This window comes from Carcharodon carcharias, assembly GCF_017639515.1.
Source record: "Carcharodon carcharias isolate sCarCar2 chromosome 37 unlocalized genomic scaffold, sCarCar2.pri SUPER_37_unloc_6, whole genome shotgun sequence".
In the NCBI taxonomy this organism is placed as follows: Eukaryota; Metazoa; Chordata; class Chondrichthyes; order Lamniformes; family Lamnidae; genus Carcharodon; species Carcharodon carcharias.
Window position 1 is genome coordinate 594,643 of NW_024470771.1, and position 11,420 is coordinate 606,062.

Genomic DNA, 11,420 nt, shown 5'->3' on the forward strand with positions numbered 1-11,420 from the left:
CCCTCAGTACTGACCCTCCGACAGTGCAGCACTCCCTCAGTACTGACCCTCCGACAGTGCAGCACTCCCTCAGCAATGACCCTCTAACAGTGCGGCTCACCCTCAGTACTGACCCTCCGACGCTGCGGCACTCCCTCAGTACTGACCCTCCGACAGTGCAGCACTCCCTCAGTACTGACCCTCTGACAGTGCGGCAATCCCTCAGTATTGACCCTCTGACAGTGCGGCACTCCCTCAGTCATGACCCTCTGACAGTGCAGCACTCCCTCAGTACTGACCCTCGACAGTGCAGTGCTCCCACATTACTGACCCTCTGACAGTGCAGCACTACTTCAGTACTGACCTCTGACAGTGCAGCACTCACTCAGTACTGACCCTCCGACAGTGCAGCACTCCCTCATTACTGACCCTCTAACAGTGCAGCACTCCCTCAACACTGACCCACCAACAGTGCGGCACTCCCTCAGCACTGACCCTCCGACAGTGCAGCGCTCCCTCAGTACTGACCCTCTGACAGTGCGGCTCTCACTCAGTACTGACCCTCTGACAGTGCAGCACTCCCTCAGTACTGACCCTCTGACAGTGCAGCACTCCCTCAGTACTGAGCCTCTGACAGTGCGGCGCTCCCTCAGTACTGAGCCTCCGACAGTGCAGCACTCCCTCAACACTGACCATCTGACAGTGCAGCACTCCCTCAGTACTGAGCCTCCGACAGTAGGGCGCTCCCTCAACACTGACCCTCCGACAGTGCGGCACTCCCTCAGTACTGACCCTCTGACAGGGCGGCGCTCCCTCAGCGCTAACCCTCCGACAGTCCGGCACTTCCTCAACACTGACCATTCGACAGTGCGGCGCTTCCTCAGCACTGACCCTCCGACAGTGCGGCGCTCCCTCAGCACTGACCCTCCGACAGTGCGGCACTCCCTCAACACTGACCCTCTGACAGTGCGGCACTCCCTCAGCGCTTACCCTCCGGCAGTGCAGCACTCCCTCAGTACTGACCCTCCGACAGTGCGGTACTCCCTCAGCACTGACCCTCCGACAGTGCGGCACTCCCTCAGTACTGACCCTCCGACAGTGCGGAACTCCCTCAGTACTGACAGTCCGACAGTGCGGCTCTCCCTCAGTACTGAATCTCTGACAGTGCGGCACTCCCTCACTACTGACCCTCTGACAGTGCAGCATTCCCTCAGTACTGACCCTCCGACAGTGCGGCACTCCCTGAGTACTGACCCTCCGACAGTGCAGCACTCCCTCAGCACAGACCCTCCGACAGTGCGGCACTCCCTCAGCACTGACCCTCCGACAGTGCGGCACTCCCTCAGTACAGACCCTCCGACAGTGCAGCACTCCCTCAGTACTGACCCTCTGACAGTGCAGCACTCCCTCAGCACAGACCCTCCGACAGTGCGGCACTCCCTCAGCACTGACCCTCCGACTGTGAGGCACTCCCTCAGCACTGACCCTCCGACAGTGCAGCGCTCACTCAGTACTGACCCTCCGACAAGGCAGCAATCCCTCACATCTGACCCTCCGACAGTGCAGCGCTCCCTCAGCACTGACCCTCAGACAGTGCGGCAATCCCTCAGCACTGACCCTCCGACAGTGCAGCACTCCCTCTACACTGACCCTCCGACAGTGCAGCACTCCCTCAATACTGACCCTCCGACAGTGCGGCACTCCCTCAGTACTGACCCTCCGAAAGAGCGGCGCTCCCTCAGTACTGACCCTCCGACAGTGCGGCGCTCCCTCAGTATTGACCCTCCGAAAGTGTAGCGCTCCCTCAGTACTGACCCTCTAACAGTCCAGCACTCCCTCAGTACTGACCCTCCATTAGTGCGGCGCTCCCTCAGTACTGACCCTCCATTAGTGCGGCGTTCACTCGACACTGAACCTCCGACCATGTGGCATTCCCTCAACATTGACCCTCTGACAGTGCAGCACTCCCTCAGTACTGAGCCTCCGACAGTACGGCGCTCCCTCAACACTGACCCTCCGACAGTGCGACAGTCCCTCAGTACTGACCCTCTGACAGTGCGGCGCTCCCTCAACATTGACACTCCGACAGTGCGGCGCTCCCTCAGTACTGACCCTCTGACAGAGCGGCACTCCCTCAGTACTAACCCTCCGACAGTGCTGCATTCCCTCAGCACTGACCCTGCAACAATTCGGCACTCCCTCAACACTGGCCCTACAACCATGCAGCACCACCTCAACTCTGACCCTCCGACAGTGCGGCACTCCCTCAGCACTGACTGTCCGACAGTGCAGCACTCCCTCAGTAATGATCCTCTGACAGTGCAGCACTCCCTCAGTACTGACCCTCCGACAGTGCGACACTCCCACAGTACTGACCCTCCGACAGTGCAGCACTCCCTCAGTACTGACCCTCCGACAGTGCAGCACTCCCTTAGCAATGACCCTCTAACAGTGCGGCTCACCCTCAGTACTGACCCTCCGACGCTGCGGCACTCCCTCAGTACTGACCCTCAGACAGTGCAGCACTCCCTCAGTACTGACCCTCTGACAGTGGAGCACTACCTCAGCGCTGACCCTCTGACAGTGCAGCACTCCCTCAGTACTGACCCTCTGACAGTGCGGCAATCCCTCAGTATTGACCCTCTGACAGTGCGGCACTCCCTCAGTCATGACCCTCTGACATTGCAGCACTCCCTCAGTACTGACCCTCGACAGTGCAGTGCTCCCACATTACTGACCCTCTGACAGTGCAGCACTACCTCAGTACTGACCCTCTGACAGTGCAGCGCTCCCTCAGTTGTGACCCTCCGACAGTGCAGCACTCCCTCAGTACTTACCCTCTAACAGTGCAGCACTCCCTCAACACTGACTAACCAACAGTGCGGCACTCCCTCAGCACTGACCCTCCGACAGTGCAGCAGTCCCTCAGTCATGACCCTCTGACAGTGCAGTGCTCCCTCAGTACTGACCCTCTGACAGTGCGGCGCTCCCTCAGTACTGAGCCTCCGACAGTGCAGCACTCCCTCAACACTGACCATCTGACAGTGCAGCACTCCCTCAGTACTGAGCCTCCGACAGTAGGGCGCTCCCTCAACACTGACCCTCCGACAGTGCGGCACTCCCTCAGTACTGACCCTCTGACAGGGCGGCGCTCCCTCAGCGCTAACCCTCCGACAGTCCGGCACTTCCTCAACACTGACCATTCGACAGTGCGGCGCTTCCTCAGCACTGACCCTCCGACAGTGCGGCGCTCCCTCAGCACTGACCCTCCGACAGTGCGGCACTCCCTCAACACTGACCATTCGACAGTGCGGTGCTCCCTCAGTACTGACCCTCCGACAGTGCGGCACTCCCTCAGCGCTTACCCTCCGGCAGTGCAGCACTCCCTCAGTACTGACCCTCCGACAGTGCGGTACTCCCTCAGCACTGACCCTCCGACAGTGCGGCACTCCCTCAGTACTGACCCTCCGACAGTGCGGAACTCCCTCAGTACTGACAGTCTGACAGTGCGGCTCTCCCTCAGTACTGAATCTCTGACAGTGCGGCACTCCCTCACTACTGACCCTCTGACAGTGCAGCATTCCCTCAGTACTGACCCTCCGACAGTGCGGCACTCCCTCAGTACTGACCCTCCGACAGTGCAGCACTCCCTCAGCACAGACCCTCCGACAGTGCGGCACTCCCTCAGCGCTGACCCTCCGACAGTGCGGCACTCCCTCAGTACAGACCCTCCGACAGTGCAGCACTCCCTCAGTACTGACCCTCTGACAGTGCAGCACTCCCTCAGCACAGACCCTCCGACAGTGCAGCACTCCCTCAGCACTGACCCTCTGACAGTGCAGCACTCCCTCAGCACTGACCCTCTGACAGTGCGGCACTCCCTCAGCACTGACCCTCCGACTGTGAGGCACTCCCTCAGCACTGACCCTCCGACAGTGCAGCGCTCACTCAGTACTGACCCTCCGACAAGGCAGCAATCCCTCAGCACTGACCCTCCGACAGTGCAGCGCTCCCTCAGCACTGACCCTCAGACAGTGCGGCAATCCCTCAGCACTGACCCTCCGACAGTGCAGCACTCCCTCTACACTGACCCTCCGACAGTGCAGCACTCCCTCAATACTGACCCTCCGACAGTGCGGCACTCCCTCAGTACTGACCCTCCGAAAGAGCGGCGCTCCCTCAGTACTGACCCTCCGACAGTGCGGCGCTCCCTCAGTATTGACCCTCCGAAAGTGTAGCGCTCCCTCAGTACTGACCCTCTAACAGTCCAGCACTCCCTCAGTACTGACCCTCCATTAGTGCGGCGCTCCCTCAGTACTGACCCTCCATTAGTGCGGCGTTCACTCGACACTGAACCTCCGACCATGTGGCATTCCCTCAACATTGACCCTCTGACAGTGCAGCACTCCCTCAGTACTGAGCCTCCGACAGTACGGCACTCCCTCAGCACTGACCCTCCGACAGTGCAGCGCTCCCTCAGTACTGACCCTCTGACAGTGCGACAGTCCCTCAGTACTGAACCTCTGACAGTGCGGCGCTCCCTCAACATTGACTTTCCGACAGAGCAGCACTCCCTCAGTACTGACCCTCCGACAGTGCGGCGCTCCCTCAGTACTGACCCTCTGACAGTGCGGCACTCCCTCAGTACTAACCCTCCGACAGTGCGGCATTCCCTCAGCACTGACCCTCCAACATTTCGGCACTCCCTCAACACTGGCCCTACAACCATGCAGCACCACCTCAACTCTGACCCTCTGACAGTGCGGCACTCCATCAGCACTGACTGTCCGACAGTGCAGCACTCCCTCAGTAATGATCCTCTGACAGTGCAGCACTCCCTCAGTACTGACCCTCCGACAGTGCAGCACTCCCTCAGTACTGACCCTCTGACAGTGCAGCACTCCCTCAGTACTGACCCTCCGACAGTGCAGCACTCCATCAGTACTGACCCTCCGACAGTGCGGCGCTCCCTCAGCACTGACCCTCCGACAGTGCAGCACTCCCTCAGTACTGACCCTCCGACAGTGCGGCGCTCCCTCAGCACTGACCCTCCGACAGTGCAGCACTCCCTCAGTACTGACCCTCTGACAGTGCAGCACTCCCTCAATACTGACCCTCTGACAGTTCAGCACTCCCTCATTACTGACCCTCTGACAGTGCGGCACTCCCTCAGCACTGACCCTCCAACAATGCGGCACTCCCTCAGTACTGACCCTCTGACAGTGCAGCACTCCCTCAGCACTGACCCTCCGACAGTGCGGCGCTCCCTCAGCACTGACCCTCCAACACTGCGGCGCTCACTCAACACTGACCCTCTGACAATGCAGTCCTCCCTCAACACTGACCCTCAGACAGTGCAGCACTCCCTCAGTACAGACACGTTGACAGTGCAGCACTCCCTCAGTACTGACCCTCTGACAGTGCAGCACTCCCTCAGTACTGACCCTCCGACAGTGCAGCACTCCCTCAGTACTGACCCTCCAACAGTGCGGCACTCCCTCAGTACTGACCCTCCAACAGTGCGGCGCTCACTCGACACTGAAACTCTGACAATGCAGTCCTCCCTAAACACTGACCCTCCGACAGTGCAGCACTCCCTCAGTACTGACCCGCAAACAGTGCGGTGCTCCCTCAGCACTGACCATCCGACAGTGCAGCACTCCCTCAGTACTGACCCTCAAACAGTGCGGTGCTCCCTCAGCACTGACCATCCGACAGTGCGGCGCTCACTCGACACTGACCCTACAAACATGCAGCACTACCTCAACGCGGACACTCCGACAGTGCAGTGCTCCCTCAGCACTATCTCTTCGACATTGTGGCATTCCCCCAATACGGCATTCCCTCAACACTGACACTCCGACAATGCGGCATTCCCTCAACACTGACCCTCCAAGATTGCAGCCCTCCCTCAGAACTGACCGTCCGACAGTGCGACACTCCCACAGTACTGACCCTCTGACAGTGCAGCACTCCCTCAGTACTGACCCTCCAAGATTGCAGCCCTCCCTCAGTACTGACCCTCCGACAGTGCGGTGCTCCCTCAGCACTGACCATCCGACAGTGCGGCGCTCACTCGACACTGACCCTACAAACATGCAGCACTACCTCAACGCAGACACTCCGACAGTGCAGCACTCCCTCAGCACTATCTCTTCGACATTGTGGCATTCCCCCAATACGGCATTCCCTCAACACTGACCCTCCAAGATTGCAGCCCTACCTCAGAACTGACCGTTCGACAGAGCGGCAGTCCCTCAGTAGTGAGCCTCTGACAGTGCAGCACTCCCTCAGTACTGACCCTCCGACAGTGCGACACTCCCACAGTACTGACCCTCCGACAGTGCAGCACTCCCTCAGTACTGACCCTCCGACAGTGCAGCACTCCCTCAGCAATGACCCTCTAACAGTGCGGCTCACCCTCAGTACTGACCCTCCGGCGCTGCGGCACTCCCTCAGTACTGACCCTCCGACAGTGCAGCACTCCCTCAGTACTGACCCTCTGACAGTGGAGCACTACCTCAGCGCTGACCCTCTGACAGTGCAGCACTCCCTCAGTACTGACCCTCTGACAGTGCGGCACTCCCTCAGTATTGACCCTCTGACAGTGCGGCACTCCCTCAGTCATGACCCTCTGACAGTGCAGCACTCCCTCAGTACTGACCCTCGACAGTGCAGTGCTCCCACATTACTGACCCTCTGACAGTGCAGCACTACCTCAGTACTGACCCTCTGACAGTGCAGCGCTCCCTCAGTTGTGACCCTCCGACAATGCAGCACTCCCTCATTACTGACCCTCTGACAGTGCAGCACTCTCTCAGTACTGACCCTCTGACAGTGCGGCACTCCCTCAGCACTGACCCTCCGACAGTGCAGCACTCCCTAAGTACTGACCCTCCAACTTTGCTGCACTACCTCAGTACTGACCCTTCGACAGTGCAGCACTCCCTCAGTACTGACTCTCTGACAGTGCAGCACTCCCTCAGTACTGACCCTCTGACAGTGCAGCACTCCCTCAGTACTGACCCTCCGACAGTGCAGCACTCCCTCAGTACTGACCCTCTGACAGTGCAGCACTCCCTCAGTACTGATTCTCTGACAGTGCAGCACTCCCTCAGTACTGACCCTCCGATAGTGCAGCACTCCCTCAGTACTGACCCTCTGACAGTGCGGCGCTCCCTCAGTACTGACCCTCCGACAGTGCGGCACTCCCTCAGTACTGAACCTCCGACAGTGCGGAACTCCCTCAGTACTGACAGTCCGACAGTGCGGCACTCCCTCAGTACTGAATCTCTGACAGTGCGGCACTCCCTCAGTACTGACCCTCCGACAGTGCGGCTCTCCCTCAGTACTGACCCTCCGACAGTGCAGCACTCCCTCAGCACAGACCCTCCGACAGTGCGGCACTCCCTCAGCGCTGACCCTCCGACAGTGCGGCACTCCCTCAGTACAGACCCTCCGACAGTGCAGCACTCCCTCAGTACTGACGCTCTGACAGTGCAGCACTCCCTCAGCACAGACCCTCCGACAGTGCGGCACTCCCTCAGCACTGACCCTCCGACTGTGAGGCACTCCCTCAGCACTGACCCTCCGACAGTGCAGCGCTCACTCAGTACTGACCCTCCGACAAGGCAGCAATCCCTCACATCTGACCCTCCGACAGTGCAGCGCTCCCTCAGCACTGACCCTCAGACAGTGCGGCACTCCCTCAATACTGACCCTCCGACAGTGCAGCACTCCCTCAATACCGACCCTCCGACAGTGCGGCACTCCCTCAGTACTGACCCTCCGAAAGAGCGGCGCTCCCTCAGTACTGACCCTCCGACAGTGCGGCGCCCCCTCAGTATTGACCCTCCGAAAGTGTAGCGCTCCCTCAGTACTGACCCTCCATTAGTGCGGCGTTCACTCGACACTGAACCTCCGACCATGTGGCATTCCCTCAACATTGACCCTCTGACAGTGCAGCACTCCCTCAGTACTGAGCCTCCGACAGTAGGGCGCTCCCTCAACACTGACCCTCCGACAGTGCGACAGTCCCTCAGTACTGACCCTCTGACAGTGCGGCACTCCCTCAGTACTAACCTTCCGACAGTGCGGCATTCCCTCAGCACTGACCCTCCAACAATTCGGCACTCCCTCAACACTGGCCCTACAACCATGCAGCACCACCTCAACTCTGACCCTCCGACAGTGCGGCACTCCCTCAGCACTGACTGTCCGACAGTGCAGCACTCCCTCAGTAATGATCCTCTGACAGTGCAGCGCTCCCTCAGCACTGACCGTCCGACAGTGCAGCACTCCCTAAGTACTCACACTCTGACAGTGCGGCGCTCCCTCAGCACTGACACTCCGACAGTGCGGCGCTCTCAAAGCACTGACCCTCCGACAATGCAGCACTCCCTCTGAACTGACCCTACAACACTGCAGCGCTCACTCAACACTGACCCTCAGACAATGCGGTCCTCCCTCAACACTGACCCTCAGACAGTGCAGCACTCCCTCAGTACTGACCCTCCGACAGTGCGGCACTCCCTCAGCACTGACCCTCCGACAGTGCGGCGATCACTCCACACTGACCATCTGACAATGCAGTCCTCCCTCAACACTGACCCTCCGACAGTGCGGCGATCACTCCACACTGACCATCTGACAATGCAGTCCTCCCTCAACACTGACACTCCGACAGTGCGGCGCTCCCTCAGCACTGATCCTCCGACAGTTCGGCGCTCACTCGATACTGACCCTACAACCATGCAGCACTACCTCCACGCGGACACTCCGACAAATCGGCATTCCCTCAACACTGACCCTCCAAGATTGCAGCCCTACCTCAGTACTGACCCTCTGACAGTGCGGCACTTCCTCAACACTGACTATTCGACAGTGCGGCAGTCCCTCAGTACTGACGCTCCGACAGTGCGGCGCTCCCACAGTACTGACGCTCCGACAGTGCGGCGCTCCCTCAGCACTGATCCTCCGACAGTGCGGCACTCCCTCAACACTGACTATTCGACAGTGCGGCACTCCCTCAGCATTGACCCTCCGACAGTGCGGCACTCCCTCAGTACTGACCCTCCAACAATGCGGCACTCCCTCAGTACTGACAATTCGACAGCGCAGCACTCCCTCAGTACTGACCCTCTAACAGTGCAGCACTCCCTCAACACTGACCCTCTGACAGTGCAGCACTCCCTCAGTACTGACACTCCAACTATGAGGCACTCCATCAACACTGACCCTCCGACAGTGCGGCACTCCCTCAGCGCTTACCCTCCGGCAGTGCGGCACACCCTCAGCACTGACTCTCCGACAGTGCAGCACTCCCTCAGTACTGACCATCTGACAGCGCAGCACTCCCTCAGTACTGACCCTCTAACAGTGCAGCACTCCCTCAACACTGACCCACCGACAGTGCGGCACTCCCTCAGCACTGACCCTCCGACAGTGCAGCAGTCCCTCAGTCATGACCCTCTGACAGTGCAGTGCTCCCTCAGTACTGACCCTCTGACAGTGCAGCACTCCCTCAGTACTGACCCTCCGACAGGGCGGCGCTCCCTCAGCGTTACCCTCCGACAGTGCGGCACTTCCTCAACACTGACCATTCGACAGTGCGGCGCTTCCTCAGCACTGACCCTCCGACAGTGCGGCGCTCCCTCAGCACTGACCCTCCGACAGTGCGGCACTCCCTCAACACTGACCATTCGACAGTGCGGTGCTCCCTCAGTACTGACCCTCCGACAGTGCGGCACTCCCTCAGCGCTTACCCTCCGGCAGTGCAGCACTCCCTCAGTACTGACCCTCCGACAGTGCGGTACTCCCTCAGCACTGACCCTCCGACAGTGCGGCACTCCCTCAGTACTGACCCTCCGACAGTGCGGAACTCCCTCAGTACTGACAGTCCGACAGTGCGGCTCTCCCTCAGTACTGAATCTCTGACAGTGCGGCACTCCCTCACTACTGACCCTCTGACAGTGCAGCATTCCCTCAGTACTGACCCTCCGACAGTGCTGCACTCCCTCAGCACAGACCCTCCGAAAGTGCGGCACTCCCTCAGCGCTGACCCTCCGACAGTGCGGCACTCCCTCAGTACAGACCCTCCGACAGTGCAGCACTCCCTCACTACTGACCCTCTGACAGTGCAGCACTCCCTCAGCACAGACCCTCCGACAGTGCGGCACTCCCTCAGCACTGACCCTCCGACTGTGAGGCACTCCCTCAGCACTGACCCTCCGACAGTGCAGCGCTCACTCAGTACTGACCATCCGACAAGGCAGCAATCCCTCACATCTGACCCTCCGACAGTGCAGCGCTCCCTCAGCACTGACCCTCAGACAGTGCGGCAATCCCTCAGCACTGACCCTCCGACAGTGCAGCACTCCCTCTACACTGACCCTCCGACAGTGCAGCACTCCCTCAATACTGACCCTCCGACAATGCGGCACTCCCTCAGTACTGACCCTCCGAAAGAGCGGCGCTCCCTCAGTACTGACCCTCCAAAACTGCGGCGCTCACTCAACACTGACCCTCTGACAATGCAGTCCTCCCTCAACACTGACCCTCAGACAGTGCAGCACTCCCTCAGTACAGACACTTTGACAGTGCAGCACTCCCTCAGTACTGACCCTCTGACAGTGCAGCACTCCCTCAGTACTGACCCTCCGACAGTGCAGCACTCCCTCAGTACTGACCCTCCGACAGTGCAGCACTCCCTCAGTACTGACCCTCTGACAGTGCTGCACTCCCTCAGTACTGACCCTCCAACAGTGCGGCGCTCACTCGACACTGAAACTCTGACAATGCAGTCCTCCCTAAACACTGACCCTCCGACAGTGCAGCACTCCCTCAGTACTGACCCTCCGATAGTGCAGCACTCCCTCAGTACTGAACCTCTGACAGTGTGGCGCTCCCTCAGTACTGACCCTCCGACAGTGCGGCACTCCCTCAGTACTGAACCTCCGACAGTGCGGAACTCCCTCAGTACTGACAGTCCGACAGTGCGGCACTCCCTCAGTACTGACCCTCCGACAGTGCGGCACTCCCTCAGCACAGACCCTCCGACAGTGCGGCACTCCCTCAGCACTGACCCTCCGACAGTGCGGCACTCCCTCAGTACAGACCCTCCGACAGTGCAGCACTCCCTCAGTACTGACCCTCTGACAGTGCAGCACTCCCTCAGCACAGACCCTCCGACAGTGCGGCACTCCCTCAGCACTGACCCTCCGACTGTGAGGCACTCACTCAGTACTGACCCTCCGACAAGGCAGCAATCCCTCACATCTGACCCTCCGACAGTGCAGCGCTCCCTCAGCACTGACCCTCAGACAGTGCGGCAATCCCTCAGCACTGACCCTCCGACAGTGCAGCACTCCCTCTACACTGACCCTCCGACAGCGCAGCACTCCCTCAATACCGACCCTCCGACAGTGCGGCACTCCCTCAGT